This window comes from Protopterus annectens, chromosome 3.part1 (assembly GCF_019279795.1).
Source record: "Protopterus annectens isolate FY-2018-M chromosome 3.part1, PAN1.0, whole genome shotgun sequence".
In the NCBI taxonomy this organism is placed as follows: domain Eukaryota; kingdom Metazoa; phylum Chordata; order Ceratodontiformes; family Protopteridae; genus Protopterus; species Protopterus annectens.
In genome coordinates this window covers 1,653,759,613-1,653,773,962 of record NC_056732.1, presented here as the reverse complement: position 1 = coordinate 1,653,773,962, position 14,350 = coordinate 1,653,759,613, and the positions used below count along the sequence as shown (strand labels likewise).

General features: G+C 44.5%; 1 protein-coding gene across 1 annotated transcript in view; it reads right to left on the bottom strand.

Annotated features, from left to right (window-relative positions):
• Window positions 1-14,350, bottom strand: part of LOC122798602 (1-aminocyclopropane-1-carboxylate synthase-like protein 1) — a 2,974,588-nt gene that overhangs the window by 2,778,199 nt on the left and 182,039 nt on the right. The gene's annotated exons all lie outside the window — the stretch shown is intronic.

Here is a 14,350-nt window from a genome sequence, read left to right as displayed (position 1 = left end):
AATATAAAATGCAGCACTCAGAATGCTCAAAATGAATTTCTAATTAAACGAAATGTCCGAAACTGTGACATATTGATAATAACATTCAAAATAATTACAAAAATGTTTGAAATAAAGTCTGAACTGCATAAAATGTATAAAATAAGGAAAACAACTGCATTTTTTCAATATGTGCTACTTTGTCACATTAATTAAAGCTATTCAAGATATCTGAAGTATACAAAGTGTTCACAAGTTTGTGCTGTATTGCAGTGCAGTTATTTCACAAAATACAGTAATTTCAAAGCATATTTCACAAAGTGCAGTATTTCGAAGAGCTTATTGTGCATTTGAATGTTATTACAAGAACTGGCTGTGCGAGCATGTTCACATATAATTACAAGGGCCAAATTTTCATTGTGTTTGGGCATACTTTGTTGGCATGGCTGAAGGATTTCAAAAACCAGCTCCACTTGTCTTTGATAATAATACTGCAGAGAACTGGAGAGTGTTTGAGCAAGAGTATGACATTTTCATTCAAACTGCATTTTCTGATAAAGATGATCATACAAAGGCATTTATTCTGCTTAATTTAGCTGGTTCAGAAGCCATAGAAAGTGAGTGTTCATTTGTGTATGCACCTGCTGTGTTGGCAGGAGATGGGGAAAATCGTCATGTAGTGGTACCGGCTGAGTCAAAGGAATACCCCGAGTGCTTAAAACGTAAATTGAGAGAAATGTGTAACCCCCAAATGAATATTACAATGGAAAGGCACTTATTTTACACAAGAGATCAAAAGCCTGGAGAAACCTTTGCAGCATATATAACTGATTTGAGAAATAAAGCTAAAACGTGCAGATTTGATGATTTAAGGGATGAGTTGATAAAAGGCAGACTTGTGTGTGGTATTAAAAGATAACGCTGTGAGAAAGATTTTGTTTTGTGACAGTAATTTAATTTTGAATATGGCCACTGAGATTTGTTGGATATATGAGCTTACAGAAAAGCACACAAATATGTTTACAAATGAGAAATGCATATTTCCGGTATCTTCTAGTGCTCAAGTTGATAGCATACAGTACATGGTTAAAAGAAACAGGCCCAAGCACATGGTGACTGGTGCAGGTCCTGCAACAGTCACTATTAAACCCTGTAGCAAATTCCAGAGTGTGCACAGGCTCAGTAAAGCATAAGGGTGAGTCAGCAAACTCAAAGCATGTTTCCTCATCTAGCCTCATAGTTAACTGCCATAATTGTGGTGGTAATCATGTGTCTAAAAGATAAAGGTGCTTAGCTTTTGGTCAACAATGCCAAAGATGTAAAAAGTGGAATCATTTCCAAAGATTCTGTAAATCAAAAGTGGCATATTCTTTTATTAAAAGAGCATTCAAAAGACAAGTTGATCAATTAGAAAACTGTGACCCTACTTTTTATGATGATGGTGTGTCTGTGCTTAATGAAGCAGTCAATGCAGTAGATTTATGGGCAAAGAATGAAGTATTTTGTACTATTCTGATAAATGGTAGACCCACAGAGCTCAAAGTTGACAAAGGTTCAAAGTGAATGTTATGTCAGCAGAAACATTTGCTAGATTATGTGCTGTTGAGAAGCTTAATTTGGCAAAGTGTATGAAGCTTGTTGCTTATGGTGGTGAAGAAATTCAAACTGAAGGTTCAGTATTGCCTTCATGTTACTCTGCTGAGAACAGCTATGACTTGCAATTTCACATGGTCAAAAGGCACGTACAGTCATTATCAGGCCTCAGAGACAGTCTGAAAATGGAACTACTTTCATTTAATAAGGAAGTCCTCCTACAAGCTTAAAAGACAACTGTTCTAATTTTACCCAGTCTATTTTTCTACCTATGCTGATCTTTTCGAAGATAACCTAGGCAAACTCCCAGCTGTGTACTCCATGAAGTTAGACCCTGAACTCAGTCCAGTTGTCAGGCCAGCACGGAAAGTTCCAGTAGCTATGCAGAACAGAGTCAAAGCCGAGCTAGATAAAATGGTGCAGCAAGGTCTAATCTGTCCAGTAGAAGAGCCTACTGAATGGGTATCTTCCATGGTAGTAGCTCATAAGAAAAGCTCAGATGATATCAGAATATGTACTGATCCACGAGATTTGAACAAAGCACTAAAAAGACCCCATCATTCAATGAGTACAGTCAAAGACGTCACTGCTCTTATGCCAAATGCCACTGATTTTTTCTGTTTTGGATGCAAATAGTTAATTCTGGCAAATTTTGCTTTACCGCAAATCTTCATTGCTAACCACCTTCAGTACACCTTTTGGCAGGTACAGATTTTTGAGAATGTCATTTGGGATAAATTCTGCCAGTAAAGTCTTCCAGTGTGCCAGGGAACAAATTTTTTCTGGGTATCCATGTGCTATTGATGATATTCTAGTAGGTGGTAATGGTACAGCCGAACATGACAGAAACCTCAAGAAAGTTCTGGAAAAAGCATGTGAAGTGAATCTTAACCTGAATCCTCAGAAGTGTAAGTTCTGGCTACGAGAAGTTACTTAAGTTGGTCATTTATTTACCAGTTCAGGCTTATGACCAGATCCTTCAAAGCAGACAAGCAATTCTTGAGATGCCAGCTCCAGACAATGTTCAAGCCCTACAACGTTTTCTTTGTATGGTTAAGTACCTACGCTAGTTTATTTCAGACTTGAGCCAAATGTCAGCACCACATAGAGAGCTGACATGTAAAGATGTATCTTGGTCATGGTCAGAGCAACACTAGAGAGCATTTGATGTCCTGAAACAAAGAACTGCCAGTCCACCAACTCTCCGATACTATGATGTTCACAAACCAGTTACTCTTTCTTGTAATGCTTTGAAATTTGGTCTTGGTGCAGTCATTCGTCAAGGGGATAGACCAGTAGCTTGTGTGTCCAGAACTCTAACCCAAACTGAAATGCAGTATGTGCAGATAGAAAAATAGCTCTTGGCAATTGTGTCTGCATGTTCAAAGTTCCATGATTATATTTATGGTAGACCTATCCAGATTGAAACAGATCTCCAACCTCTAGTCACTATTTTGCGAAAGCCTATGTATACAGCTCCGGACAGATTGCAACGCATGATGCTGAAATTGCAAACACATAATTTCAATCTTGTCTACATAAAAGGCAAACTTCTTTACCTTGCTGATACATTATCCAGATTGCCTAGAAATACCACCGAACAGCATGAAAATGACAAACTTGATTTTGAAGTCATGGAAGTGAGAAATTTTTCTTCCACGCGTCTTGATGAGTTTAGAAGTCATACAGCTTCAGATTCAGTTCTTCAGAGACTCAACCATTTTATCAGCTGAGGATGGTTGTCAAAGCAATCTTGTTTACTAGTTGACCTGCAATCTTATTTTCTTTACAGAGACGAGATTTTGTCTGACAATGGTATCATCATGAAAGGTCCTAAAGCGATTGTTCCAAAATCCTTACAACAAGAATACATTACCATCTTGCATCGTGGCTACCCAGGAACTGATTCTACCAAAAGAAGAGAGAGAGAGGTCTAGCATTTTGGCCTTCTATGTCAAAGGACATTGAGAAAGTACTTTCATCTTCATAGGTTCATAGGTTGATACTAGGCTATCTGCCCTAGGGCATTTATAAGCCTAGCCAGAGTGTGTTTGGCTTTCGCCACCCTTTTAGATTAGTTGACTGCGCCTCTGTATAGTAGGTCACAGAAGATAGCCCTTTTAAGGTTAGTTTACTGTGTCGCTGTCTAGTAGGGGCACAGGAGAGATCCCAGGGGTAAACCTACAATCTCCCATCCACTCGTCAAGATTTGTCTTGAAGAGGGTCAGTGAGGGGCTCTGCCTAACATGGATTGGGATTTTGTTCCAGAGTGAGGGGAGCCTCTGGGATATGAATCTGTCCTTCCAGCATGTCCTATTTATTTCTGTGCTGAGGTTTAAGTCCCTGGAGCGTGTAGCTCTAAGGGATCTGGACTTCCTGAGGTGGAGCATGTCCATTAATTCTGGTTTGGACATGGCTTTATAAGTCAGCCACAGATCACCTCTGAGCAGGCGGTAAGCAACTGAGTAGAGCTGGAGTTTCTTTAGCCTAACTGCGTAGGGCATCTGTTTGAGTCCCTTGATCCTCTTGGTGAGGTACTTTTTGGGTCTTTCCAGTTGCTGCAGGTGTCGGGTAAGGTACATCCCAAATGGGGCATTGTATTCAATTATGGGCCTGATGAGTGATGAGTAGAGGGGCACAATGACCTCTCTTGATCTAGATGTGAACCCTTCGTGATAAGGTGGGCTATATAGAAGGTCTTTCTAACCACTTTGGCAACGTGATTGTCAAAGGAGAGATTGCTATCTACTTGGGTCCCCAAATCCCTAATTACGTCTTCCATACTTAATGGATTACCACCTATGTGGTCATTTGTGGGCACTTTGTTTTTCCCAAAGGGGATGACTATGCACTTTTTGGCATTTAGCTTTAGGCCATGGCTCTGGCACCAGTTATCCGTCTCTGTGAGACCCTTTTGGAGGATGCTTGTGTCAGTCGGCGAGTCTATTATGGCACCCAGTTTGCAGTCATCTGCGAACTTGGTCAGCCATAGTCCTCCCGTGTTAGCCTGTACTGCAGAGAAATATATACCAAACAAGAGAGGTCCCAGGACTGAGCCTTGTGGGACGCCACTTGTAACTGGTTTAGAGTCTGACATGGCACCTGCAATTCTGACCATGTGGGTTCTATCCCTGAGCCAGTTTGCAACCCATCTTGTGACATAGGGTTGATATTTAAGCTGGTGAGCTTATTTATGATGCCCGAGTGGGGTACTGTGTCGAAGGCTTTTGCGAGGTCCAGGTAGGCTGTGTGGACTACCTTCCCTTCATCTATGGCCTTGGTGACTGTTTCAAAGAAGTCGACCAGGTTCAAGAGGCAAGATCTGCCCTTAACAAAGCCGAATTGGGAAAGATCCAGTGTTTGGAAGTTCCCAATGTCTTTGTTTATGAGTTCCATGATGATACGCTCCATAGATTTGCAGACCAGGCTAGTTAGGCTTATGGGGCGATAGTTTCCGGGGTCCGTTGTGGCACCACCTTTGTGGCGTGGGACCACTGTTGCTGTACGCCATTCCTTGGGTACATATCCTGTAGTAAGGCTGAGATTGAACAGTGACTTTATGTGAGGATTCTGTATGCAATAGTACTAAGCCACATCAACAGAAAGAACCACTTCAGCTAAACCAGACTTCTGAACTACCTTGGTCGACAGCAGCTACAGACATTTTCGAATGGAATGGTCAACATTACTTTGTGTTAGTAGACTCTTATTCCGATTGGTTCAAGATTGACCTACTTCCTAATCAAGCATCCAGTACTATCATTACTAAGATGAAGCGTCATTTTGCAGTCCATGGTAGTCCACTCAAGGTTATTTCTGACAATGTTACACAGTTTACAGCACAGCAGTTCCAAATATTTGCTGAAGAGTCGGACTTTACTCATGTTACGAGTAGCCCTGAGTACCCACAATCAAGTGGCTTGGCAGAATGTGTAGTTCAAAGTGTGAAATAATTACTACAGAAGTTGAAACAAGACAATAACGATGTTTTCTTGAATTTCTTGAATCTCAGAAATATTCTTCATTATAAACATCTCGATTCACCTACACAGAGACTTCTGTCGAGACAAACCAGAATCTCACTACCAATTAGAAGTAATCTATTGGTTCCATGTGTCAAGAACAACAGATTAGCGAAAATCCATCTGCTGAAGAAGCACTTATCCCAGAAGTCCTATTATGTTAAGACTTGCAAACTGCTCAATCCATTATGTGAAGGGGAGATAGTGAGAATGCAGACATCCAAAGATTTTGATCTGGTTGGTGTCGTTAAAAGTGTATGTCCAGAGCCAGATCATACTTTGTGGAATCACAAGGAGTAGAATGTAGGCGGAATTGGAAACATTTGTTCCCGGTGTCCGAGCCTGTATTGCAGTTTCATACCTGCGAGAAAGACTCTAAATCTCAGAGTGAGTTAACCAGCATTCCAGTTCCAGAGGACGTTCCAGTAAATATCCCTGTTCCTGACAAAAATCCCGAAACTCCAGAATCTGTTCACCAATGACTGTCCCTGTTGTTAAACCTAGTTCTGATTGCTATATCACTAGATCAGGGTGCATTTCGAGACCATGTTCCAGATACACAGCAACTTGGACATAAAGACATAAGTGCTGTGTTTGTTTCTTAGTGTCTATACAATTGCATGTCTTTTCCAAATGTCATTTTATTGTGGGCAATTCATTAAGGAGGGAGGATGTAGATAAGTATGTACATATACCTTTAAGAAGCTTTCCATGGGCTTGCACAAGTGTATAAATACTGAGCACATGCGAGCCTGACTAACATTTTGAGATGTAAACATGCATGTCTATGTAATCTGTCAATCAGTTTGTTTATATTTTGTATGCAAACTGCTGCTATCCATCCTGATGTCTATGTAATTAGAAGTTATGTACCTACCATAACGTTCCATGTTAGTTGTCTTCTCTCGCCTTCTTTCTTGCTGGATGGGTTCGGAGCCGATCCTCGGCTCCACCGCACTGCTTTAGCTCGAGAACTCCTTTTACCAGCTCGAGGCAACCCTATATCCCATGATGCAAGGCGGAACTACCTCAGATCTCGTTTGGCAGCTAACTTACCCTGCTAAAGACTATCCTAAGAGAACTAGGAACAATTGTTCCTAAAAGAAATCCTCATAACAACGTACCGGAGGAAACAATCTAATAGGAACTCTCCAAGATCTGTCCAGGCCAGGGGAAGGAGGGAGAAAGAAGGCGAGAGAAGACAACTAACATGGAACGTTATGGTAGGTACATAACTTCTAAATGTTAAGTTGTCAATCTCGCCTTCATTCTTGCTGGATGGGACGCGTCCCTAGCACCTATATCCCGGTGGCTCAATGGAACAGACTCTTGAGAACTGTGGAACCAAAACTGGCCCTATCTCTGGAGGCCAAATCCAACTTGTAATGAGAAACAAATGTGAGGCGTGGCCCAAGTAGCAGCTGCACAAATGGTATCAATGGGTAGCCTATCCTGAAAGGCTGCAGAAGTGGATAGACTCCTGGTCGAGTGTGCTTTTGGCTTAGAAGATAGTTGTTTGCCTCTGAGAGAGTACACATAGGAAATGGTGGAAGTCAACCATCTGGATAAGGTCACTTTAGAAACTGGAAGACCTATCCTGTTTTCTGCATAGGAAACAAACAATTGGTCCGATTTTCTAATTTGTTTAGTTCTATGCAAGTAGTACCTGAGCTGACGATGGACATCCAAAATGCAGTTTCTGTTCAGCTCTGTCGGAATAGTTAGGAAAAGACTGGTAGATCTATAGATTGGTTAATATTGGTTTGAGATACAACCTTGGGGAGAAAGGAAGGGTTAGTTCTTAGCGATACCCTGTCCTTATGAAAAACCAAATAAGGTGAACGAATGCAGAGAGCCTGAATCTCGAAACCCTTCGCAGAAGTGACAGCCAGTAAAATAGAAGTTATGTTCTTACCATAACGTTCCATGTTAGTTGTCTTCTTCGCCTTCTTCTTGCTGGATGGGTTGGAGCCGACCTCCCGACTCGCCACTCTAAAAGCTCGAGAGTTGGTTCCACCGGCTCGAGGCTCCCCTTATATCCCACAATGCTAGGCGAGAGTTACCTCAGATCTCGTTTGTAAGCTAACCCCAGCTTATAATAGTAACAGAATAACTGTAAAACAGAGTCCACCTCTAACAACAGGAAGAAAGAAGGGTGACCTACATCCTGAACCAGGAAATATGCATAATAGCATATGTCTAAGAAAGAGGTGGTAGAAAGAGAGGTCACAATCAGAACTCCTCTAGGTCTGTCCAGGCCAGGGGGAAGGAGGGGGCAAGAAGAAGGCGAAGAAGACAACTAACATGGAACGTTATGGTAAGAACATAACTTCTATATGTTAAGTTGTCTATCTCGCCTTCATTCTTGCTGGATGGGACCGCGTCCCTAGCACCTTGTCCCGGGTGGCCTAACGGAACAGACTCCTGAGAACAGTGGAACCAAAGTTAGCTCTATGCCTAGAAGCTAAATCCAACTTATAATGAGAAATGAAAGTGTGAGGAGTAGCCCAAGTAGCCGCTGCACAAATGGTGTCGATAGGCAGTCTGTCTTGGAAGGCTAAAGAAGTAGCCAAAGCTCTGGTGGAATGAGCCTTAGGTTTATCAGGCAGCTTTTGATGTCTAATCTCATATACAAGGGAAATCAAAGATGTTAGCCATCTGGATAATGATACCTTTGAAACTGAAAGTCCCTTTCTGCTCTCTGCATAGGAGACAAACAGCTGATCAGATTTTCTGAACTGTTTAGTTCTATCCAAGTAGTACCTCAATTGACGGTGAACATCCAGGCAATGTAATTTTTGTTCAGACCTATTGGAGTATTCTGGAAAAAGACCGGTAGATCAATGCTTTGATTCAGATTTGACGTCGAGACCACTTTAGGCAAAAAGGACGGGTTAGTTCGTAAGGATACTCTGTCCTTATGAAACAAAAGATAAGGAGGACGACAGCTGAGTGCTTGAAGCTCTGAAACTCTTCTAGCTGATGTAATAGCTACCAGAAAAAGAGTTTTCCATGATAATAATTTTAAAGAACAGGAGACTGCAGGTTCGAAAGGGGAAGAATCAAAGAAGCAAGAACTAAATTTAGGTCCCAAGGAGAAGGAGGATTTCTTATAGGAGGTCTGAGAAGAAAAACTCCTTTCAAAAAGGCTTTGCAGAGCTTGTGGGACATTAGGGCAGATTCAGAAATACCCACATGAAAATTAGAAATAGCTGCCAATTGAACTTTAAGTGTAGAGGAGATGAACCTGCATGGAAGAGTTCAGCTAAAAATCGAGGACTAGTTGGATGGAAGCAGTGAAAGGATCTATGTCCTTTCCTTGAGCCCAATATGTGAAGCGTTTCCACTTACTCAAATAAATCTTTCAGTGGAAGATTTAAGGGAAGCTATCAAAATATCTCTAACAGAGTGAGATAATTGAGGAAGCCTGGCTAAGGTTGGAACTGGAGGAACCAAGCAGTGAGGTTCAGAGAGGGAGGGAGCGATGAAACTGACCCGACTGATGGATCAAAAGATCTGGAACTAGGTCCAGATTCCACGGTCGCTCAAGAGAAAACGATGTAGAAAGGGGAACCACACTTGTCGAGGCCAGTAAGGAGCAATGAGGATCAATGAGGCCTTCTGAGCGATAGCTTTCTGTATTACTTGAGAGATCAGTGGGAAAGGAGGAAATGCATACAGAAGTCCCGGGCCAAACTTGGACTAGAGCGTCTCTGCTGGGTTGGCCTGGTAAAGGGAATAGAGTGAAATATTCTCTGCACTTGCTGTTTAGGGAGTAGCAAAAGATCGCAGCAAGGCTGACCCCACTTGAGAAAAATTTCTCTCACTACAGAGTCTTTCAGAGACCACTCGTGAGGCATGAGTATAGCTCTGCTCAACTTGTCCGCAATTTGATTGGACTTCCGTGGATGCGTTGCTATCAGAAAACGCTGAGAAGAAATCGCCCATTGCCACAGTCTGAGTGCTTCTCGACACAGGGGTAAGATCTGGTTCCGCCTTGTTTGTTGATGTACCACACTACAGACATATTGTCTGTCTGGATTGCAATCGTTCCCAAGGGAAGAGAGTCTTGAAGGGCTTGCAACGCTAAAAGCACTGCTCTCATCTCCAGAACATTTATGTGCAAGTGGCACTCGTTTGGTTGCCATGTGCCCTGGACCGTCCTGCCCTGATAATGCCCCCACCCGATCAGGGAGGCATCCGTTGTCAGAGTAGCAACCGGAGGAGGTGGAACAAAGGGTCTTCCGACAAGAACTGGGGAAGACATCCACCACATGAGATGATTTTGCACGCTTGCGTGATCATAATGGTGTGAGACATTGGAAGTTGCTGGTATGACCATTGAGTAAAGAGCATCCATTGAAGGATTACATGTGGTATCTGGCTAATGGAAGCAGAGGTATGGCACCTGCCATAATTCCCAACACCTTCAGAACTAACCTGGCTTTGATTCTGTTGTTGTTGAAAAGGAGTGATACCAATTTGTGAATGTCTGTTATTCTCTGATGTGTTAGTCTTGCAGACATGTTTATTGTATCTAGATTTGCCTATGTAGGTAATAGTGCGACAAGGCGACAAAACAGACTTTTCGCAATTTATTGAAATACCCAGCTTTTGACAAACGCGAAAAGTGTAATCTCTGACCATCAGAAGGAGATGCTTGGTGGGAGCTGTGAGGAGCCAGTCGTCCAAATATGGAAACACCTGGAATCCTTGTCGTCTCAGGTGAGAAGCTACCACTGCCATGCATTTGGTAAACACCGGGGCAGTGGTGAGACCAAAGGGCAGGGCCCTGAACTGAAAGTGACTGGTTCCCAGCCTGAAGCGGAGGAATCTTCTGGAGCGTCTGTTCATTTTTATGTGATAGTACGCATCCCGAAGGTCTATAGAGCACATCCAGTTTCCTTTGCCCAAAAGGGGAAGGATGGATTGCAGCGTGACCATCCGAAATCTTGTTTTCTTGACTGATCTGTTCAAGATACTGAGATCCAAAATTGGTCTACAGTCCCCTGTTTTCTTTGGAACTAAAAAGAACCTTGAGTAGATTCCGGATCCTTGCTGGTCTGCTGGAACTGGCTGAATTGCTCTTTTGCAAGCAGTTTTGAGATCTCCAAAACTGCTAGATCCCTTTGAGCGGTGGAACATCTGGAAGGGATTTTTGACTGATTTGGAAGAAGAAAGGGGATAGAATAGCCTGAAATGATGGACTGTACCCATTTGTCTTGAGTCAGGGATAGCCAGGCTTCTGGGTACAGTGACAATCTTCCCCGACTGCCTCCGAAGATGGGCAGTCGGGCAACCTCAGGGATGCTGAAAGGGCTTGTCAGGAAGGCTTCCCGATTGCCCTGGTTCTGCGGACCCCTGCCCCTAGGGCGGCGTCTACCATTGTTATTCCCGCCTCTGCGACTCTGTCGTCTAAGTCCCTTGAGATTGTTTACGGAACCACATCTTTCCACCTTTCTGGCCTTTGGGGTAAGGCCTGGAAGGAGTAGAAAAACGGACTCCGGCGGCAGAAAGGGTCTTGCCATCAGTCTCGCACCTAGTCAAGGTTTCTTTCACTTGAGGACCAAAGAGGATGATCCATCAAGCGGGAGTTCGTGAAAGACGTCTTGAAGGGGTCCGCAAAATTGCATAGCCGCATCCAGGCATGCCTCGTAAGGCCACACCTGTCCCTGGCTCTGCTCGCTCCATCAGCCGTAAGAAGAAGGCGCATGGAGGAGTTGGTTATGGAGTTAAGGGTAGCCAGCTGCGTGTTCATCTTATCTTGGAAACCCGCAGCTGTAGGGTCCTTTAACATTTCACTCGCTTCCTTGATCAAGTCCCTTTGAAGACGAGTAAAATGGCACAGGTAGTTCAGCGAGCGCATGGTAAATGTCGCTGGCGAGAACATCCGCTTCCGCATACCTGTCCATGGACCTAGATTCCTTGTTAGGTGGATGGACAGGTACTGAAGGATCAGCTAGCTCCTTCTTAGTGGCAGCAGCTACCACCATAGCATCCACAGAAACTCCTTTGTTAAAACTGTTTGTCTGCTGGAGCTGTTATGAACTTGGAGGGTCTCCTGGGAGTGGGGTCCACTGAATCAGGAGCCGTCCATGCCTTCTTAGCAACCACCTGCATGAGGGGGTCGAAGGGGGGGGACACCCAGGAGGTGGAAGGATGAGAGCCAAACACCTCAAGATACACAGATTATCCTCCGAAGGGTTGAGGGCTGGCCAATTTCCCTCTGTTTCAGGATCTCCAGAATGTCTGCAAATGAGACATCTTCAGAAGGGGAACGGGGGGAACCCTCAGCATCATCCAAATCTGTGTCTGATGTGATGGACTCAGGTGAGTCAATGTGTTTCCTCTTACACTTCCTCTTCCGAGGGGCTCTTCTGCCAAATCAGGAGAGGCCTGGGAAGAGGATGAAATCCCACAGGGGTTCCTGAGGAGTTGGCTCTCTGCGGTCCGGGATGAGGGAGTGAGTCGACTTAACCGGAGGCACGGTAGGGGGGGGGGCGGCCGGAGCCGACTGTGGAGTAGAGCCAGGCTCTAACACACTCCGCATGACCTCGAATGCACCCCTGTCAGGCAGAGCCAGAGGTCCCCGCTCCGAGAAGCTAAGAACCCCCTCGGCACCGACAGTGATGGCTCCGAGGCCGATGTCGGAGCCGAACTCACCAGCGCCGAAGCACCGAGAGGAGAGGGGTCGGACAAGGGTCCGATGCCACTCACCCCCTCGGAGCCGATGAGGGAAGTCCGGCGCCGAGATTCTTCCAAGGAAGAAAACGGAGCCGACGACGGAACCGAAGACAATTGTATCGGCTCCGACGCTATCACAGTCTCGGTTCCGACACGACCCGGCTCCAAGCTCAAGAGAGTCGAAGGAGGAATATGTTGATGGACCGGGGCAGGCATCGACTGATGAGTCGGGCTCTGAAGCATCTGGGCCAGTGCCTCGGACTTAAGTAGTCACTACCCTCTGAAGGTCATGATCCGACAGCCTCGATGACCTAGAGGAGTGAGATCTTTGGCTCCGTTCAGACAGCAGGGGAGATCCTGGAGCCGAATGAACGCAGCCAAGAGATGGTGACCTGGACCTCTTCCTAGTTGTCGGCTCCGAAGGTCTGGTCGGAGCCGACACGGGAACTTCTACTACCTCGGCTCCGGTCGGAGCTGAGGGGGCCACAGAAACTGTGGACTGAGACTTATCGGCTCCAGCCAGAGCCGATGAAGGCAGAGGTTGAGAAACCTTAGGTCTCGGCTCAGTTGCGGGCCAAGACCTAGATGCCTTAGAGGGCTTCCCTGTTGAAACAGACAGGGAATCCTCTGGCTTGAGTAAGCCTCTGAGTATCAATTTATTCTTTCTTTCCTGCAGGACCCTGGGGCTGAAGCCATGGCACACAGCACAGGAGTCCTGCAGGTGCAAAGGCCCCAGACAGTAGACACAAGAAGTGTGAGCGTCTGTCAGAGACATTTTCTGACAGCACGCATCACACTTCTTGAATCCGGAGACCTTTGCTTCTTTAGACATTTTTTTTTTTTTTTTTTGAACAGGTGTACACAAACACACACACAAACACACTAGTTACACCCTGTCAAGTTAAAATATAATAAAACCAGTAACTAGGATTTTAAAATAAAATAATACACACACACTCCACTAGGGAAGGAAAGGCCAGTAGGCCCAAGGGAAGAACCTAAGGTTCTTGAGGGAAAAAACAGAAATTTTTTAGAAGGGGATAAAATTCTCTCTAAACTAAGGGAATTAAGTAAATATATTAAAATTAAAGGGGTTTTGAAAGACTAATTTCAACAAGAAAAGTCACTTACCAAGAACCGGTAGAAAACCAACCTCGAAGCTGTAGCGGCAAACGAGATCTGAGGTAACTCGCCTAGCATTGTGGGATATAAGGGGGCCTCGAGCGGTGGAACCAACTCTCGAGCTTTTAGAGTGGCGAGTGAGCCGAGGTCGGCTCGAACCCATCCAGCAAGAATGAAGCGAGATAGACAACTTAACATATATAGTTTTTCCATCAATAACTTCAAAGAACATGAAGCAGACGGTTCGAAGGGAGGTAGTATCAAGGATGCCAACATTAAGTTTAGATCCCATTGTGGAGGAGGATGCTTTATAGGTGGTTTTAGGAGAAAAACTCCTCTCAAAAAGGCCTTGCATAATCTATGAGACATAATGTTATTGTCATGCAAGCCGATATGATACTTGGAAATAGCAGCCAGTTGTACTTTGACTGTAGATGACGAGGATCCTGAATGAAAAACCTCCGCCAGGAAATCTAAAACAGAATGTATGGGAGCAGTAAAGGATCAATATTTCTGGAGTTTGCCCAAATCGAAAAACGCCGCCACTTGCTAGCATAAATAGTCCTAGTGGACGACTTCAAAGAAGACACTAAAATGTCTCTGACTGAGTCAGAAATCATTGGTAGCCTGGCTAGGGAAGGAAGTGGAGCAACCAAGCAGTGAGGTTGAGAGAATGAATGGCCGGTGCTGCTGACCCGACTGGTGGATCAAAAGATCCGAACTGGGTCCAGATGCCATGGCTGCACCAGAAGGTGACGATGCAGAGACGGAAACCAAATTTGTCGAGGCCAATATGGAGCAATGAGGATCAATTTGGCTCTCAAAGCGGTGGCTTTCTGAATGACTTGTGGAATCAAGGGAAAGGGAGGAAAAGCATAAAGAAGTCCCGAGGCCAATCCTGGGTTAGAGAGTCTCTCAGGGGTTGACCTGGAAGGGGAAATAGAGTGAAA